Source organism: Pan paniscus, chromosome 13 (assembly GCF_029289425.2).
Source record: "Pan paniscus chromosome 13, NHGRI_mPanPan1-v2.0_pri, whole genome shotgun sequence".
Taxonomy (NCBI): domain Eukaryota; kingdom Metazoa; phylum Chordata; class Mammalia; order Primates; family Hominidae; genus Pan; species Pan paniscus.
Window position 1 is genome coordinate 87,295,665 of NC_073262.2, and position 21,660 is coordinate 87,317,324.

General features: G+C 34.7%; 1 protein-coding gene across 1 annotated transcript in view; it reads left to right on the forward strand.

Annotated features, from left to right (window-relative positions):
• ZNF804A (zinc finger protein 804A) overlaps positions 1-21,660 on the forward strand; it is a 343,303-nt gene that overhangs the window by 35,176 nt on the left and 286,467 nt on the right. The gene's annotated exons all lie outside the window — the stretch shown is intronic.

Sequence of the window (21,660 nt, forward strand, 5' to 3'; positions counted from 1 at the left end):
GGAGTGATTATTCTGGAATACCTGAGTGGGCCCAATGTAATCACAAGGATCCTTATAGGGAAAGAGGGAGGCAGTAGAGTCATGGGCAGAGAAGGAGATGTGATGACAGAAGCAGAGGGGTGAGGAGGGAGGGAGGGCGTCAGGGAGAAAAGGAAAAGGGAGACAGAGATTTGAAGATGCTGTACTGTTGGCTCTAATGATGAAGAAAAACATTGCAGTTGGCCTCTAGAAGCAGAAAAAGACAAAGAAATAGATTCCTACTTAGGGCCTTTAAAAGGAGCATAGCCTTGCCATCACATTCATTTAAGTTAATAAAACCTGTTTCCAACCTTTGACCTCCAGAACTGTGATGTAATCCATTTGCGTTGTTTTGAGCCACTAAGTTTGTGGTCATTTGTTACAACAATAGGAAACTAATACAAACCAAAAGAAAATGTTTGTGGTATTTGTCAGGCTTAAATTATTAATTGTTTATATTGGTCATTAAAAAGCAATATCCATTTGTTTGAAATTTTGCATTGCTAATTTTGTATTTTTTTAAAAAAATAAAAGCTGTATAAACACATGACTCACAGAGATTGCATCTTTCCTTGCATTAAAGAGTGGTTAAATTTTTCAGAATTTTTCCTTTTAAAATAATTATAGTAGTCTACTTATGAAATGGATATTATTCTTTTGGAAAGTACTTTGACAAAGACCTAAGCTGTTATGTAATTCATACTCTTATTTAATTGTATGTACCTGTCGAGCAAATAATATATATACATTCAACAAGACAGCTATTCTTTCACAGTACAAGCATTTTTCCATATGAAACAACTACATATTGTTTTTCTAACACCATAAAGGATTTCCTATGGAAGTTTAGCAATAAGTCAAACCAGATGCTCCACTTCAAGAATAAAGAGTAGCTTGGCACTAGTATTATAAAGCTGTCTACTTGCTTTTATTTAGAAGTCATTAAGCACTACATTAAACTAACTACTGCTGTTCAAGATATTATTATCACCTTGCATAGACAGTCAGTATGGGAGATAACACAATAATAATGAATCTTATATTTATATGGCAAAAGTATTATTAAAGAAAGCAAATACAATATGTTCTCCAGAATTTGACCACTTATATTTTAATATATATAAACTAGTTAACAAGTTAAGCTCAATGGGGATTGATTAACTTAATGATTCAGTATCATATTAGTTTTTGAAATATAACTCAGTTTAATACTTTATATATCCTGTTCTTATTAAAATGTCTTTAGTAAAAGCATGCAAGAGCTTTCTTGTTGGGAACTATCTCACACATCGTGATTAGGGTGTCAGAAAGATTGAGTGATTATTTGCTTGTTTTTAAAAGACAGCAAGAGCTATAGGAAGTTATTTAAGATCATAGACTTAGCATACACTCATTGACTAGTTGATAGATAATGATATGTTAAGGAAATACCAAGAAAGATTGTTAATTTGCATCTATTGTGCCTGATGGGAAATGAAAACAAATAACACTTTGATTCTTAAATTCCACTACTATTTGAAAATACTGGAATTCTTAGGTTTGTATTTTAAGCTATTTTATCTTTCTCATCCATTTTTATAATTCTAACATGGATTATGAAATAAAGTTGAAGTAAGTGAAAATTATTTTTATTATTTTCCAATAGCTCTTAATTTTTTATATATGCATGTACACATATACCCACTGCATAAATTGTATAGAAAGAAAAAAATTACTTTGCTGATAGTAGAAAAGACTGAAAAATTATGCCTTTAATCAAATGTTCAGTGACTCAATGGCTTTTTTTTAATGTTTCTCCAATTAAAACAGAACTAATACTATGCCACTGAAATGCTGATTTTTATTTTCTTGTTTTCTTTTGTGTGTGTGTGTGAGAGAGAGAGAGAGAGAGAGAGAGAAAGAGAGAGAGAAATATTTATGTTTTTTCTATCTCTCAACTAGGTGCTTGGGCTAGGACAAAGCATTGTGAGACTGGCTCTAGGGCTGTGTGTGTGTGTGTGAGAGAGAGAGAGAGAGAGGTAAATATTTGTGTTTTCTCTCTCAACTAGGTGCTTTGGCTAGGACAAAGCATTGTGAGATTGGCTCTAGGGCTGTGTGTGTGTGTGTGTGTGTGTGTGTGTGTCTGTCTGTGTTAGTGTGTTCCCCCAGTCATAATGAAAAATTGTTCCAAAGCAGTGTGTGTACTTCACTGTTTTTTTCTTCATTATTTGTCCTAGATCCTTTTTTTGTCTTCAAATCATTTAATGCTTCTAATTATGAAGGCGATTTATGAACCTACATTGACAATCACTATCACCCAGAGATTATAGTTTACATTATGGTTCACTAGTGGTATTGTGTGTTCTAAGAATTTGGATCAATGTATAATGAAATGTCTCCATCATTATATTATCATAGTCTTTTTACCACTTAAGAATTCTCTCTTCTCTATCTACTCATTCCAGGTATTACTTTTTAAAATAAATTATGATATTTCAGCTCAGAATAACTTTATCTCTGATATACACTCTTGCTATTTGATATCAATGCAATTTAAAATGTTGTGTAGAAGATTTTTTAATTGCTTTCATAGTGATGATCTGTGTGGTTTCAATAGTTTCTGAAATAATATCAGTTTCTTAATCTGCACATTATTCAAATATGTCTTATTTTTAATTGCAGTGGATTGAGTTTAAAATTAAAAACCTCTTTTTAGAATTAGGGGCATTTTTCATTTAAGAGACAAATTTTTATCTGCTGTAGGTGGTTCCTTTAGAACTCATGATAATTATATAGTAAACGAGGAGCAGATGAGATGTGAATTATTTCATGAAGTCTTTTCCCCAAACTTGGCGCATTTTTTTTAGGCAGCAGGAAACTGAGCATTATTTTAAAAATGCACAATGTTTACATTGAAAACTTGGTACTCTCTGGAGAAATAGACTTAGGAGAATATTTCCAGTAAAATCTGGATTATTATATTTAAGACTTTTCCATATTTGCTGCAAAAGATGTTTTCTGTTTAATGACAATTTAACATTTTATTTCTGTATTCCAAATATAAAAAGTATAACATTTTAGTGTTTTCATCTGAAATTAGTTATGGCCAGGTTCCTAATCTGTTAATAATTCTGTTCAAAACAGGAAAAGAGACAGTGCAGTATCTTAAAGCAGATTTATCTTGTGTTCATTTCTACTCAAAGTTAATATGTTATAAAATACTCTGCAGGCATAATAGATTCTTCTCTCTATTTTTAGAAAATAGCTTTTTAAGGTATTTTATAATTATTGCACTTAATAATTAAGCTATTTATTGTGAACTAGCTATTTAAATACAACATAATAAAAGTTGTAACTAATGTTTTTCTGGGCCACTGTAGCTTGAGGGTGCAATTAAATCATAAACGCGGAATCAAACAAATTTTCTAATCCAGTCCTCACACACAAAAAATTGAGAAACTCCTGCTCCTTCATATAACTTTTTACCATTACATTCTGAACCCCTGGGAAACTGGAGAATGGTGTTTTCCTTCTTATGACCTCCAGTAATGGTCAGGTATATTCTCAGTCAGTTAAGCTTGTCAGTATTGTAAAGAACCTTCCCCTTGTCCGAACTTGGCTATACAGAGAACTTGCCATTCAATCCTGTTGTTGTGCGCCAGTTAATATCCCCGTGCTGTAAAATGTTCTCTGATCCTCCTCCTTGTGCAACAATATAGAGCTGTTAGGTTTGCTCAGGTTTCACAGAGATTTTTCAAACTATAACTCTTACATTTAACTTATTATTTATTCCATCCTCTCCAATCATAGATAAAAATCCATTGAGGTATGATTAGGGAACAATCTGGATGACAGACTTGGGGCTTCAAAATTCACATTTATTTGATGACATGCAGACTTTGTATGTGGATCAAGATTGCATCGAGTTTCATTGGTCTACCTCTGATGCAACAGTCATAGACAATTTTCAAAGACTGCAAAATTGAGGCTCCTAATCTAGGATCTTTCATTCTCAGAGACCTCATAATGTGTGGTATAAAAAATACCTTAGGTCTGTGGGTATGTTTTTATTCATTTTTATGGGTGGTATTCTTTAGTCAGTACAAACTTCAGAATTTGAAGTTCAAAAGTATTTTCATCAGATTTCAATTACATTTACACAATTAGTGAGTACATACATTTGGCTGCAATGTATAACTTACTAGATTTTATGTATATAACCTTAAGTGGCTTTCTATTATGGATTGTCACTAAATGTGATTCATAAAACCATTTCCAATGTCTTGCCTCCATTTTTCTCATAATGTGTGTTTTGTGAGAAAAAAGAATGCATGTTTCAATGGTTTAAAAATCACAGATATTTTTATCTTCATCACATAATTGATGCTTACCATACACCATTCGTATTTCCAAAGGCTACATGCTCACATTTAGCTTTCTTTACTCTTCATGAGGCCTCCATTCCCGTAAGGTTGATATAGGGAAGCAAATATAATCATAGACACATAATTCCACTTTAAAGTCACAGTTTATACTATTTAAGTTGTTTCTCATCAAATCACACTTTTACAAGCTTGAGTTCATCACTTTGTTAGGTATGTTCTATAATTTACTTCATGCATCATCTTCTCTAGGAAGCCCCCTCCTTTTTTTTTTTTTTTTTTTTGAGACAGAGTCTCACTTTTTCACCCAGGCTGGAGGGCAATGGCATACTCTCAGCTCACTGCAACCTCTGCCTCCAGGGTTCAAGAAATTCTCTTGCCTCAGCCTCCCAAGTAGCTGGGATTACAGGTGCCCACCACCACGCCCAGCTAATTTTGGTATTTTTAGCAGAGACGAGGTTTCACCATGTTGGTCAGGCTGGCCTCAAACTCCTGACCTCAGGTGATCCACCCGCCTCGGCCTCCCAAAGTGTTGGGATTACAGGTATGAGCCACCGTGCCTGGCCTAGGAAGCCCTTTTCAAACATTGACGATTCAGGAGATTAACCTCCTCAGTGTCACCCAAATATGCTTTGTGAAACTTTATGGCTGTTCTTAATATATAGTTTTGATTTTTCAGTTTCCTCGCTCCATTTGATATTGATGTTCTTCAAGATTGAGAATATGTTTAATATTTTTGATTTTTAGAAACAGAGAATGCCTATTAAATAAATGCATGAGAAAGAAGACAAAAGAAAATATATTAAAATAACAAAAGGTTGTCATGATTAAGACATTTTAATTTCATCTGTATTTTGAGTGTTTAAATTCATAAATTTTTATTTTGGAGGAGGATAGAAAAATAGAGATCAAGGGCCGGGCGCGGTGGCTCACGCCTGTAATCCCAGCACTTTGGGAGGCCAAGGCAGGCGGATCACGAGGTCAGGAGATTGAGACCATCCTGGCTAATATGGTGAAACCCCGTCTCTGCTAAAAATACAAAAAATTAGCCAGGCGAGGGGGCAGGTGCCTGTAGTCCCAGCTACTCGGGAGACTGAGGCAGGAGAATGGTGTGAACCCCGGAGGCAGAGCTTGCAGTGAGCCGAGATCGCACCACTGCACTCCAGCCTGGGCGACAGGGAGAGACTCCGTCTCAAAAAAGTAAATTAATTAAATAAATAAATAAAATAAAAATAAAAAAATAGAGATCAAGGTAACTCAGTACACATATAAATCTAGCCTTGATAATTCTATACTTTGGAACTCATGTATGTGTAAAAATACTGATGAATTATGATTCTAGGCGGGGGACATTATTGACATTTTTACCAAAGAAAAAAAAGAAGCAGGAGGAGGAGCAGGGGAAAAGAAGAACGAGGAAGAAAGAGGAGGAGGAGGAGGAAGAGGAGGAGGAGAAGAAGAAGAAAGGAGGAGGAGGAGAAATGGTAATTTTTATTTCATAGGACATTATTAAAATGTTATACTTTTACATAAAGTACTTTGACTCAGAGTTTCTTTTTTTTCAAATTTTAAAAAGTCATTATATGACTTCATTGATGAATTCTATAAACATTTTACAAATAAATAGTACCAATCAATACTATATAATTTATTTTAGAATATAAAGAAACAGAAAACACTTCTTCACTTATTTTATGAAGCCAATGCTTCCTTAGTAACAAACACCAGACAAAAAACATTACAGAAAACTACAGACCAATATTCCTTATTAACATAGATACTAACATTATTAACAAACTATAAGTAATTGAATAATAAGGATGATATATAATATCAGGTGAGGAGTTGTGAGGTTTATCTCATGAATGCAAGATTTGTTTAATATTCAAAAACATTTTATTCATTATATTAGAATAAAAGATGAAAGACAAATGATTATCACAATATACTTAGAAATAAGTTTGTACAAAGTTTATGATAATGGCTTTAAGCAAACGAAATACATGGGGCATCTCCCGTCCTGAAAATGAACATCCATGAAAAATCCACAATTTACATCGTACTTTAAGATGAAAAGACTGACTTATTTCTTTCTAAGTTTGAGAATAAGGCAACAGTGCCCAATCTTTCCACTTATCTTTTTAAAATTTTTTATTTTATTTACCCTGATATGGAGTCTTGCTCTGTCGCTCAGGCTGGAATGCGGTGGCACAATCTTGGCTCACTGCAACCTCCGCCTCCTGGGTTCAAGGAATTCTCCTGCCTCAGCCTCCTGAGTAGCTGGGATTACAGGAGCCGACCACTATGACCGGCTAATATTTGTATTTTTGGTAGAGATGGGGTTTCACTATGTTGACCAGGCTGCTCAAACTCATGACCTCATGATCTGCCCACCTCGGCTTCCCAAAGTGCTGTGATTACAGGCGTGAGCCATCATACCCAGCCAACACTTTTAATATTGTACAAATTGCTAATATAAAGCTAAACAACTGATATATGGAGCAGCAGGCATGGATTCCAAAACATTATGCTGAACCAAAGCATGTAGAAACAAAGTATAATCTATAATGACAGAAAGCAGATCAGCAGTTGCTTGGGGCCAAGGATGAAATTGACTTGGAAGAGAAACAAGGAGCTTTGTGGAGTAATGGAAATGTTTTATGTCTTGATTGTGGTGGTGGTTGAGCAGGTATACAAATTTGTCAACTCAAAAATGTATGCTTAAAATGATTACATTTTATCATATTTAAATCATATCTTGAAATATTTATTTAAAAAAGAAATTGCACTGTTTCATTATAGTCCAGAAATATGTACACATATATATCATTGCACAAAATAGCAAATTATGTATAAAAGAGCACATTCAATTGTTTCTTAAATATTAAAGCTTTGTGACTTTGCCAGGAAAGTTTCCAACATATGTCTAATCTTTTTATAGTGCTTTGAGTAAGATTTTCTAGAATTTAATTGCAACATATGCAGTAAGTGAGAATGTTTTCTTCAACACAGAGATAAGCTATTTACAATAGGTTTCTTGCCTTTGTTGACTATCTGGAGTTAGAAAACAAATAATTTTGTATTAGTGTAAAATAGGTCTTTTGTCCTAACAGCTTTGTTAGAATATTGACAGGAGAAATGAATGTCACTCATCTGATAGATTTTATAATCTGAGATATTATCTCCTTTAACTTTTAATGTCTGTCTTCTCATCAAGCACACACACACACATGCACACATTTATGCACATGAACATGCACTCTTGATGTTTCTCATTCACATGGCTAAGGATTTTCTTACAGTGTAGAAAGGCCCCCAAATACATACAAATTGAAATGTTTGTAGGCACTATTTTTTCCTGAGAGTAAATTTAATTATATAATTTCATATGTGTTGCTGATGTATTTCAAGGTATTAAATTGTTTAATGAGTTCCCTAACTTTATGACCTACTGAGAGTAACACTGTTTTCTTTTGTTAATATTTGTGCCTAAACTGTCCTCAAGTAGCCATTACTCACCATTTCTACTCTCCATTCATATCCTTTCCCTTCCATTTTCTTTGCTTTCCTTTTCATGGATATGATCTTATTTATTGAATCAGACATACTAGCTGAGGACATATTATTCTCCAAAACAGAAAGGATGGTTTAAAGTTCAGAGTTTACTTGGCTCTTTGTATCAACATCTTCATAACCTGTAATTGTTTTAAAAATTCATTAGCTGGGATATAAGAGGAAAAAGAACTATAGAAGTAAGATAGTATACTACTTTCCCCTTCCATTTTGTTTTCTTTATTCTCTCTTTCAACATTATCTTCTGTGTGTATATGACAACCAGTTGCTGGCCAAGCCAAGTTTCATTAGTGACTCTGGCAACATCCCCAACTCATTCCTCCTACTACCCATGTTTTATACCCATATTTTAAGGATAACAATTATAGAAGCTCTTGTGTGCCAAGGATGGAAGAAGTCTAAAGAGCACGTTCTTAAGACCATATTCTCAACAATTATTCCTGTATTCTAATAAAGCTAGATTCTTTGCATGTTGAAAACAAAATCTTTTAGAATGACAACTGCCAAATTTTCTTGATATGGTAATGGATAATGGAGTCATATATATTGAAGAGAATACGTGTTAATTGATATGAACTTTTCATAAACATAAAAACAATTACAGTTCTCTTTTATTGATCTGCAGCTTCTCTAATAAATACTCTATTTATCTAGAGTGGTAAAAATCTGGATGAAAAATTGTAGACACAGAATCTCACATTAAAAAGCACATCTACTAGTGGCATGGCATAAAAGATGAAATCCTGACTGAAAATATTATGTAATGCCCTACATTTTTTATTTTCCTTCATGCATTTAATAAATATTTATTACTTTTCTTTTTATTTGTTTTCTTTCTGTGATAAAGGACAGCAAGTTATAATGCAAAATATAGTATAGTAAAAGGTTCTTATTTTTGTTTGTCATTTGTTTGTCATATGGCCTTGGTCAAGTCATGTAAACATTTTTGAACCTTGGATTTCTTTTCCCATAAATGGCAATAAAAATACTGTCTAGCAGCCTTTTCTCATAGTAATGTTGTGAAGAATGTACAATATACTTGATAAATTTGCTTTGAAAAATTAAAAAGAGATATACTCATTGTAGTTACTATTAATTCCCTGATATTGTCTTATTCTTACAGTATACCTATAACTCAAGAGCAACAAATCTATTTTACTATACAATTCAAATAAAACTGTATCAAAACGTTTTCTGGCTTTTCCCATAGTTAAGAATGCAGAATCAAGAAACACTTTATTGTGGATTCTTCTAATCATAACGTTACATATTGAGAAAATTACTTATCTTGTAGAAAGTAAATGCTCTTGCAATTTTTGTACATGTAAATTATATGTGAACATGTGCATATAAATTTATATAGACATGTATAAATATATATACATATCAATATATAAAATGTGGATATGTGTATATGTGTTACATAATATAAAGTATAAAATAAACAATAATTTTAAAAAGGCATTGGAAAACCGAACAGAACCTAACTGACAATATGGGTTCCAGGTGTTAAGAATAACCCATGCATTCATGTATCCTATAAATATATACACCTACTATGTACCAATAATAATTTTTTAAAAAGAATAACCCATGCAAATAACTTCTATTACTAGCATGATTCGAAAAATATTTTACCATAAAATTCTCAAACTACCTTAAAATGCCTTTCAGGTGAATCATGTTAATTCAGTTATTTGTTTTTATTGAAGAGTGTAGGATGTGGAATTAGGAATTCCGTCTTCAACCTTCTGAAAAAAAATACTGAAGTAAATATGCAAAAATTTAACTGTCAGGGTTAGAGGTACAAAGACAAGAACCAAGGAGAGATATGAAGATTGCAATACAGCTGTATATCATATATATATATAAAATACCTCATCTGTTACATGGCATTGAAGTGCAATTGAAAGGAAGCAACTGAATAGATTTTGAAAATAGTATTCATAACCCCTGCAGAAGCAACTATATTTGTGTGGCTATTATTTTATTTTTTATATTTTTGTGTTTTAGTAATTTTTAAACCAGTTTTCTTTTCTAAATATAAGGTAAGTTATTATAAAATAAAATATTAAAAGGCATAAAAAGTCATCCTGGTGAGATATAAAATTAAAAAATCTGTAATTATTTGTTTGACAATTAACTTCAAATTTTCTGTTTCTCAATAAAAAAAAAAACCTGTATAGACATTTTATGTCCTGTAATGATGTCGTCATTAAATCTTATACTAATGTTTAGTATTTGCATCTGAGGTAGAACTTCTTTGTTCCTTCTTTAACCTACTATGTAAATGAAGATAAGACACTCTTTCAAATTCTATGAAAGCATTACAAGGCGTGAAGAGATAAACAAGATACTGATTGCTCAAAGAGGTTTAAAACTCTGTTTCAAACCTTGCTTTTCATTTTAAGAATTATCAAAAGAGACCATGTTAGGGAAACATTTTAGATAAATATTTTTCTTTTATTTTTTAAGTTCTGATGTTTAATATTGTACCACACTGGGGCAGCAGTCAGCAAGATTAGTTTTCTTAAATAAAAAATCTGTCACAATTACCTGGTGTATGGCTTTTATTTAGAAGGCTAATAGTAAGTTTACATTTCCTTTTTTCATATATTTGGCTTCATAATTATCACCTGCTTGTAGTGTAATTGTGAGAGGATAATTCCTAGACACTTCTGATTCATCAAAGTTATTTGTGTACCAGATCAGCCTCTAAAATCCTATAAATGACATAAGCCCATTAATGTAAGATGTCTCTTACATATTTATTTTAAAATTAATGATGAGAAGTAACACAATTATTTCTATAGTTTCATTTGTATTATCTGTCTCCCATTTCAACGTTTTGTCTTCATATGTTATTATGGTAATAACATCCACATAGAAAGGAAATTGGTTTCAAATATACTTTCCTCTGATACTTACTTACTTACTTACTGCCATAGTTTTCTATTTTACATTGATGATATATTGAAAATGTCTACAGTACAAATATTAAAAGGGCAAAAGGTTTTCTCTGGTATATTGCTAAAGATATGATGACCAAAATAGGCCAGTTTATTAGCAAAATAAAGTGACTTTCTGTTTTTCATAGTGGGAGGTGATGAACGTTTTTAAATATTCATTTATTAGATATAGCTGTTTATTATTTTTTAAAGTTCCAGAGGGAAACTAGTTGATAATAAAAGTATAACACTGAATTAAAAAAGAAAAGCTGATAACATTATTGGAATATAATAGGTAGAGAATATTATAAGCCATGACAGCAAGATACATCATTTAATAAAACATTTTAGGGATTTTTTATTTTCCCAAAGATAGTGGATTAGAGGCTTTCAGCATGCTTTAGCCTCTTGGAAATAGCAAGATAGTACATAAAGATCAACTCTGTGAGCTCTAATTCAAGAAGGAAAATGGAAATGCACCAGAATTGTGAAGGACATCCCAGGTCCCAGGGAGGAGAACACTGAAAAATAGTTCCCATAAAGATGTATGGCTGATAAAAGTAAGTGAAGCCCCAGTACATGAGAGAGGCAGAGAGCCTCCCTCTGGAGTCACCTTTCCACTGGGCTTTTGGGCAAGTCAGGCTGAGGGAGAGCGCTTTGTTTTTCTCAAGTCCTGGAGTGAACTTGTGAGAAACTTGGAGATACTGTAAGGGAAACACACCTGGAAAAGCTGCAGATATTTTCCCAGACCCAAGACTGAGAGCAGAGGCCATTTTTAGCCAACCACATACATACAAAGTCAGCCACTTTTTGGTAACTCAGCAGCATGACCACATGGCATTTAAATTTTGGGCCAGAGATTGGAGTGCCATATCTGGAGTGGGGTAAGGGCTTCCACAGCCAGAACTATGTAAAGTGCCTCAGCAGTCAGCAGTGGAATTGTCCTCTGGCCTGTTGTAAGCCTGGGGCAGGAAGAGCGCTACTACAGCTGTAGTTTCTCTTCGGCAGTGAGACTTGCAGCCAGGTCCAGCTTGGTGACCTGGAACTGGTTTGCATATGCCATTGCTATGTGCTCCAGCCTGCTCCCTTGAGATGTTGGTGCATCAGAGACCTCTGTGGTTTATGCCCAGGCAGAGCTCCAAGCATTCAGAGCACTTGCTCAACTGGATCAGCAACCTGACCTGCCCCACCCTTCCTGTGCAGAGATCTTGGTGCAAGGGGGCCCTGTCTGCTACATACCCAGGCAGATCTCCAGGAATTCAGAGCACCTGCTCACTTAGATCAACAGCCTGAGCTGCCCCACAACTCCTGTGCAGAGATTAGCTGCAGGGGGCTCTCTCTGTTCCATTCTCAGACGGATGTCCAAGTATCTGGAGAATATACTCTCCTGGATTAGGAATTTAGACTACCCCCCATCCCCATGCAGATAACTTGAGGCCAAGGAGATTTCTCACCTCCATGCCTAGGCAAACCTCTGAGCACTTGGTGGCCAGACACTGTATTCTCCCTTTGGCACTGGTGTTTCCGCCTGCCATCAGAGGACCTGTCGGCAGATTTGCCTGATCCAGCTCTACTCACCTTGGCCCCTGCCACCTGGGGAGTGAGCAGGGAGCTCAGACCACTGTGCATTCCAAGGATCAGCCCATTGCCTGAGGTAACATAGACAATCGCTGGTAAACAAGGATCAAGTGTACACCCAGCCATGTTTGCCGCAGCTAGCTCTTACTTATAAAAACCATCAACTGGCTTGTAGATCAAACTACACAGGCCAATAGAAACCTGTCTAAAGAAATGCATAGGTTTATAGAAGTTAAGCCAAAACAGCCTACCCAGTATTCACTATAGTTGCACCCCTAGGAAGGAGGAGATAGGAAAAGGGAAAGAAAAAACAACAATGATAATATGGCGGTGGGGGTGGGCAAAGAAAAACCTTACCCTCATTAAAATGATTACAAAGCTTGTAATTGCCGTTATCTCCAGATGCAAAAGAACCAGTGCAAGAATTCTGGCACCATAAAAACTCTGAATGTAGTGACGCCAACAAAGGATCACATTGGATCTCTTACAGTGGCCCCTAACCAAAATGGAAACTTATAAATGACGGATAAAGATTTCACAGCTTGGATTGCAAGGAAGCTCAACAGGATCCAATACATGGTTGAAAATCAACACAAATCAATCTAAAGCAGTCCAGGAAATGAAGGAAGAGATAAACATTATAAAAATAAATCATTCAGAGCATCTAGAATTGAAAAACTCATTTAAGGAATTTTAAAATAAAATATAAAGATTTATCAACAGATTGGATCAGGCAGAAGATAGAATGTCAAAGCATAAAGATCAGTATTTTGAACTAACTCAGAAAGACAAAGAAAAAATGTTTTTAAAAAGAATAAATTCTTCAAGAAATATGGGATTATGTAAAGTGACCAATCTTACAAAACATTGGTATTCCTGAGAGAGAAAGAAAAAAGGTAAACCACCTGGAATACATATGTGAGTTAATAATTCAAGGAAATTTCCCTAATCTTGCTAGAGTAGACATCCAGATAGGAGAAATTCAGGAACACTTGCAAGATATGCTACAAGTTGAATCTCACCAAAGGACATAGTCATCAAACATTCTAAAGTCAACACTAAAGAAAAAATGTTAAAGACAGCTAGATAAAAAGCTCTAATAATGTACAAAGGGAACTCCATCAAGCTAACAGCAGAATTCTCAGCAGAACAAAGGCCAGATGGGGGCCCGATTTGCACATGTCCCCTAGAAGTTAAAGTATAATAATTTTAAAAAAAGAAAAGAAAAGAAATGCCAACCAAGAATTTCATATCTTGCTAAACTAAGCTTCATAAATGAAGGGGAATTAAAATCTTTTCCAACCAAGGAAGCACTAGATTATTTATTAGCACTAGAACAGCCATACAAGAGATTTTTAAGGGAGTTTTACACATAGAAGCAAACAATTAATACCCGCTACTAAAAGAACACAATTAAATACATAGCCCACAGGTCATATAAAACAATCACACAATAGAAACTCAAGACCAACCAGCTAACAACTTCTTGATAGGGTAAAAATCTCACATATCAATATTAATCATGAAAGTAAACAGTGTGAACTTCCCACTTAAAAGACGTGGACTAACAAGTTGGATTAAAAGCAAAAACAACAAAACAAACAAACTAAAAAAACAAGACCCATAATCTGTTGTCTTCAAGAGATAACACCTCACATGTGTTGAAACCTATAGGCTCACAGTAAAGGGTTGGAGAAAGATCTACCATAGAAATGAAAAACAAAAAAGAGCAAGGGTTGCTATTCTTATATCAAATAAAATAGACTTTGAAATAACAATTGTCAAAAAAGGTGAAGGGCACAACTTATGATAAAGGATCCAATTTAAAAAGAAGACTTAACTAAACTATATGTATACTCACAAATTATTGGAGCACCCTGATTTACAAAACAAGTACTTCTAGACCTAAGAAAATACTTACACAGCTACACAAGAATAGTGCAGGAATTTTAGCACCCAGTGTCAGCATTAGACAAATTATTGAGGCAGAAAATTAACAAATTCTGGACTTAAACTTGACACTTGACCAACTGAACCTAACAGACAGCTACAGAATACTCCACTCAAAACCCATGGAATATATATTATTGTAATGTGCACATGGAACACGCTCAAAGATCAAATAAACACTTAGCCACAAAGCAAGTCTCAATAAGTTAAAAAAAATCGAAATTATATTAGCCATACTCTTGGAAGATAGTAGAGTGAAAATAGAAATCAATACCAAGATCTCTCAAAACCATGAAATTACATAGAAATTCGACAACTTGATTGTAAATGACATTTGAATAAACAATAAATTAAGGCAGAAATTTAAAAAAAATCTTTGAATAAATGAAAGTAATAACAAAACATACCAAACTCTGTGGGATGCAGCAAAAGCTGTGTTAAGAGGAAAGTTTATAGCACTTAATGCCTACCTCAAAAAGTGAGAAAGACTGATAATTAATAATCTAACATTACAATCAGAGGAACTAGAAAAACAAGCAGAAACTAACTCCAAAGCTACCAGATGAAAAGAAATAACTAAAATCAGAACAAAACTGAATGAAATTGAGAATGCATACAAAGAATTAACACAACCAAAGCTTGGTTATTTGAAAGGATAAACAAGATTGATAGACTAACAACTAGATTAAGAAAGAAACAGAGAAGATCCAAATGAGCACAATAAAAAATGACAAAGGTGACATTACAACTAATCCTCCAGAAATACAAAAGATCCTCAGAGACTATTATAAATACCCCTATACACACAAACTAGAAAACAGAGGAAATGGATAAATTCTTCTAGAATTTCCTCTGGAAGAACACAGTCTCCCAAGACAGGAAGTAATTAAAAGTCTCCTAAATCAGGAAGTAATTAAAGCTCTGAACAGACCAATATACTGTTGTGAAATTGAATCAATTATTTAAAAAACCTACAAATCAACCAAAAAAAAAAAAAAGCCTAGGACCAGATGGATTCACAGCTATGTTTCAGCAGAAGTACAAAGACAAACTGATATTCTATTACAAAAAATTCTATTACAAAAAATTTGAGGAGGAGGGACTCCTTTCTAACTAATTCCATAAATCCAGCACCACCCTAATACCCAAACCAGGCAAACACACAACATAAAAAAGAAAACTGTAGGCCAATATCGCTGATGAACATAAAGGAAAAAATCCTCGAGAAAATACTAGCACCCAAATCCAACAGCACATCAAAAAGTTAATTCACTATGATCAAGTAGGCTTCATTCCTGGGATTCAAGGTTGGGTCAATGTACACAAATCAATAAATGTGATTCATTATAGAAACATAATTAAAACCAAAAGGCATAGGATCATCTCAGTAGGTAAGGAAAAAGCTTTTGACAAAATATGAAATCCCTTCATGATAAAAACTCTTCAGAATCTAAGAATTAAAGTAACATACCTCAAAATAATAAGAGCCATCTATGACAAACCTGTAGTGAACATCACTCTGAAAGGGCAAAAACTGGAAGCATTCTCCTGGAGATCTAGAACAAGACAAGGATGCCCACTTTCACTGCTCATATTCAGCATGATAGTGGAAGTGCTAGCCAGAGCAATCAGGCAAGAGAATGGAGTGAAAGGCAACCAAATAAGATAAAAAGTAGCCAAGCTGTCTCACTTCACGGATGATATAATTTTATACTCAAAAAGCCCTAAAGACTCCACCAAAAAGCTCCTGGAACTGATAAATAACTTCAGTAAAGTTTCAGAATACAAAATCAGTAGCATTTCTTAACATCTGAGAGCCAAACCAAGAACACAATCCCATTTACAATAGCTAAAACCGAAACAAAACAAAACAAAGAACCAAACGAAAACCTAGGAATACATGTAACCAGAGTTGAAAGGTCTCTGCAGGGAAAATTATAAAATACTGATGAAAGAAGTCATACATGACACAAATGGAAAAACATTTTATGATCATGGATTGGAAGAATCAGTATTGTTAAAAACACTGCCCAATTAAGCTACACATTCAATGCTTTTCTTATCAAACTACTAATGTCATTTTTCACAAAACTAGAAAAATATATTCTACAATGTGTATGGTATCAAAAAGAGCCTGAATAGCCAAAGCAATCCTGAGCAAAAAGAGCAAAGACAGATATATCATATTACCCAACTTCAAATTATACTATAAGGCTATTATAGCCAAAACAGCAAGGTACTGGTATGAATTCAGATACAAGACCAATGGAATACAATAGAGAACACAGAAGAAAAGCCACACACCTACAACCATGTGATCCTTGAAAAGGTGACAAAAACAAGCAATGGGGAAAGGACTCCCTATTCAGTAAATGGTGTTGGGATAACTGGCTAGCCATATACAGAAGGTGGAAACTAGAGCCTTACCTTTCACCATACACAAAATTAACTCAAAATGGATTAAGATTTAAATGTAAGACCTCAAACTTTAAGAAGCCTAATTAAAATCTAGGAAACAGCATCCTGAACATTGGCCTTGGGAAAGAATTTATGACTAAGTCCTCAAAAGCAATTGCAACAAAAACAAAAATTGGCAAATGAGACCTAATTATACTAAAAAGCTTCTGAACAGCAAAAAAAGTTATCAATAGAATAAACAGACAACCTACACAATGGGAGAAAATATTCACAAACTATACATCTGACAAACATATCTATATCTGGAATCTATAAGGAAACTAAACATTTGAATAAGCAAGAAACAAACAACTTTATTTAAAAGTAGGCAAAAAATAGGAACAGACACTACTCAAAAGAAGATATACAAGTGGCCAACAAACATGAAAAAATGTTCCATATCACTAATCATCAGAAAAATGCAAATCAAAATCACAATGAGATACCATCTCACACTACTCAAAATAAGTATTATCAGTAATTCAAAAAATAATAGATGCTGGCAATGCTGTGGAGGAAAGGGAATTTTATACACTGTGGGAATACAAATTATTTCAGCTTCTGTAGAAAGCAGTTTAGAGGTTTCTCACAGAAGTTATAACAGAGCTACAGTTCGACTCAGCAATCTCATTACTGGATATATATCCAAAAGAAAAGTTGTTCTGAAAAAAAGACACATGCACTCATATTTTCACTGTAGAACATTCACAATAGCAAAGATATGCAATCAACATTGGTACCTATCAGTGGTGGTCTGTATAAAGAAAAGGTGGTAAATATGTGCTATAGACTATGATGCAGCATAAAAAAGAACAAAATCAAGTTTTTTTGCAGCAACATGGATGGGGCTGGAGACCATTATCCTAAGTGATTTAGTGAAGGTAGAGAAAACCAAACTCTGTATGTTCTCACTTATAAATTTGAGCTAAATATTGGGTACTCATGAACATAAAGATGGCAACAATAGAAACCAGGAACCACTAGAGGGGAAGAAAGGAAGGGAATGAGGGTTGATAAGCTACCTATTGGGTACTATGTTCAGTACCTGCATGGTGGTATCATTTGTACTCCAAACCTCAGCAATGTGCCTAGGTAACAAATCTTCTCATGTATCTCCTGAATCTGAAATAACAGAGGAAAAAAATAAAAATAAGGTAAAATTATATTTAAATATTTTTAAATGAAAAATATGTTTAAAACTTTTTTACTAATTCATTGGATTTTGAGAATGGGAGTTTTTGGTGAAATCCTGTTCTTGGCTAATTCCTAGGGCAGTTAAAATAAAAACCTATGAAAGAGAGCTCTTTGTTTTTCTCTGTTAAGTTGCTTACCTTTCCAGTACCTTTCTAAGCATATTTCCTCCTGCCCTCATTCAATGTAAATCTACCTTTTGATCTCTTTCTATATGGTTCGGCTGTGTCCCCACCCAAATTTCATCTTGAATTGTAGTTCCCATAATCCCCATGTGTTATGGGAGGGACCTCATGGGAGGTGATTAGATTATGGGGGCAGTTCCCCCATGCTGTTCTCCTGATGGTAAGTTCTTACAAGATCTGATGGCTTTATAAGGGGCTTCCCTCTTTGCTTGGTTCTCATTATTCTCTCCCCTGCCACCCTATGAAAAGGTGTCTTCTACTATGATTGTAGGTTTCCTGAGGCCTACTCAGCCCTTCAGAACTGTGAGTCAATTAAACCTCTTTCCTTTATAAACTCAGCCCTTCAGAACTGTGAGTCAATTAAACCTCTTTCCTTTATAAATTACCTAGTCTTGGGTGTTTCTTCATAGCAGCTCAAGAATGGACAAATACACCTTCTCTGATTCTTTCTACTTTGCTCTTTCATGTTTCCTCATTACGGTATGAATCAATACTATCGCAATTGAAATCATGTTGCATGATTGGGAATTCAAACAACAACCAGGTGTTATTTAATGGGCTTGTTAAGAATTAAAAACTTAAATATTTATATATACAAATTTCCTCAAAACTTAAATGTCTACATTTTACTTCCATAATATAAAGACATTTTGGATATCCACAAAGACTGTTAGGGGTGGTGAATGTCTGAATTACCAGTGGCAAATCCATATGGGTCTGCAGCAACATCAGTTCTCGCCTCCTCAGAAGAAAGTATTTTTACTCAGGGACATAAGGCAGAAAAAGAGACCAAGGCAAGTTTCAGAGCAGGTTGGAAGTTTATTAAAAAGCTTTAGAGCAGGAAAGAAAGGAAAGTAAACTTGGGAGACCCAAGTGGACATCTGGAGATCGAGTGCAGAGTTTGACCTTTAGACTTTGGGTTTTATATATTGGCATACTTCTGGAGACTTGCATCCATTTTCCCCTGGTTCTTCCAATGGGGTGGGCTGCCCACATGCATGGTGGCCTGTGAGCACTTGGGAGGTGAGCATGCACAGTGCATTTACAGGAGTTGTATGCATGTTCTCCTGAGGCATTCTTCCCTTTTCTGGTGGAATGCCCCCAGAAGGTTATACTCTAGCAGTTTGGCTTTTAATGTCCGTGCCCATTGGCCCCAGTCCTGAGATATTATTGGAAGCTTAAGTGTTTTATTTTATTGGAAAATTGCGTCTCCCTGGTGCTGGCTGCGACCAATGATCATTTTAGAGAACCAGTGTGGTAACTGCCAGACCATCAGGAAACGGCCTTTCCCTAGTGCCAACTGTGACCAGTTATCATTTTAGAGATACAGTGTGATAACTGCCAGACCATCACCTGATGGTCATCTGACATTCCTGGTGGGTCGGGGGAGCCCAATCCTGCCCTGCTTATGCCTGACTAGCTACCTACTCTAACAAGATACACAGATAAAAACAGATACAGCCTATATCTTCAGCTTTTGCTATAGCCATTGGTTCTGATGCCATCATTTGTGTTTGACAGAGACACAAAGACAGGCAAATAAAGAAATGGGCAAGGCCTTAGGTATTTTCTGCTTGGAGGTTGTTGGCATGGGGTAGCTGGAGGCAGATTAACTAGAGACAGTACATCATATGTGATCTGTTTGGGGAATATGCTTCCTTTTTCTGGTTGGTTCTGAGTTGGAAATAAGGGCAAAAAAAATTGGGAAGGTGGCTGTCATTGAATACATCCTGACCATATTGCTGATTGCTGCAGAGGTTATGGTTTGTTTTCCTGGGCTCCTTGCTGCAGAGGTTATGGTTAGAATTCTATTGTCATACATTGTTTGGCTATTGTTTGTATATTCAATGTCTCATTGCCCCCTTTTAGTCATTCTCTCACTTGTGATAGGTAGACCAATTTAAGGAAATCTAGAGAGGCAGATCTTTGCTGCTAAGTGTTCAGTTGTCTCCATAGTCAAATATTTCACAAGAATTTATTGACCAATTTATTGTATCCATATGAAAAACATTTGAGAAGATAGCAGCTATGAAAAAGCATATAGGATTCTGGATGTAATGCATTGGAACAGCATCATGGTCATCATGTTAAGAAAAAGAATGCTTCTCCCTGTAAGATGCTTTAGAACCAGGAACCCCAAACACCCAACCTGGGCCAAGAGAGATAATTCCATTGGCTATAAGGATCTATCATAAAGTACCAAGTGAGTTTTTCCTTATGGTGATGTACCTTGCCTATTTCATTTATTTACATACAACAAGACTTAGAAATGGCACAGATGCCACCATGGCTAGCTAACAGGAAATATGGAGCAATGTGATTATACATCTCTACTCATTACAATGAGTTGAGAGTGAATTATATTCTATCTAGGGAAAAGGTGGTTTATTAATAATTAACACAAGAGTTAGTGATGCATTTCTTACAGGCTTTTCTATTTATATGATTCCCACCATTGGAAATACTGCGCAGATTGTTTGCATTCTTTTTCTAAGTAGAGCATAAACAAGTGTGGCCACGTTTTAGATATCATTCCCCTTTCACAAATTCCAGTCTTGCTGATTTGTAGAATTAGTGCTTATGTGTGCAGTCAAGTCACAGAATACTGTTGCTAAACTGCAGAAAGTATTGGTCTGAGACAAACACTGTCAAGTTGCAAAGGATGGAGGATAGAGTAGGGAAACATGGATATCCACTAAAAAGGGAGCTGTTTACAGCCCAAGATTACAACTGAATTTTTGTGTTAGCTGGGTTGCATATTCAAATCTCTAGTGTCTCAGGTGGGATGCATTTGATCAACGACCTAGGAAGTTTGTTGCATTTAAATTTAGAATTAACTTGGATCTGTTTAATAGATTATAAAATTGGTCCTTTTTGGATGAAAGTGTCCTAGCAAAGTCAGATTTTGATTTTATTCAATATAATTTGTAGATATAGGTTCAATGAAATATAATTCCGTATGGTTTTATTTGATAGAATGGAATTCTCTAGAGGTTTTTTTTTCGTGGAGTTCAAGTGATAGATGGCATATTAAGCAGTCAGTGTTATTGAGGGAAGGCTCTACTATTTGTGACAGCCTATAAAGAGTATTACAATGAGTATTTTCTGCCTTAACAATTACCATAAAAAAGAAAGAAAATAGAAAACAGGCCATTAGAGGTGGATGGCAACCATTGGTCTATGGAGTATTTGAAAATGAAATTTTTTTATGTGAATGAAAATTTTGCATGTGAAAAGTGGTGAAACTCAAAGTAGGAGTTAAATAATTAGATACGTTAATTGATTAATATTATTAATCTATTTAAATTCTAAATTTGGATTCTAAATTTAAATTCTAAATTTAAATCCAACAAACTTCCTAGGTCATTGATCGAATTATTAATCAATTATTTAGATATC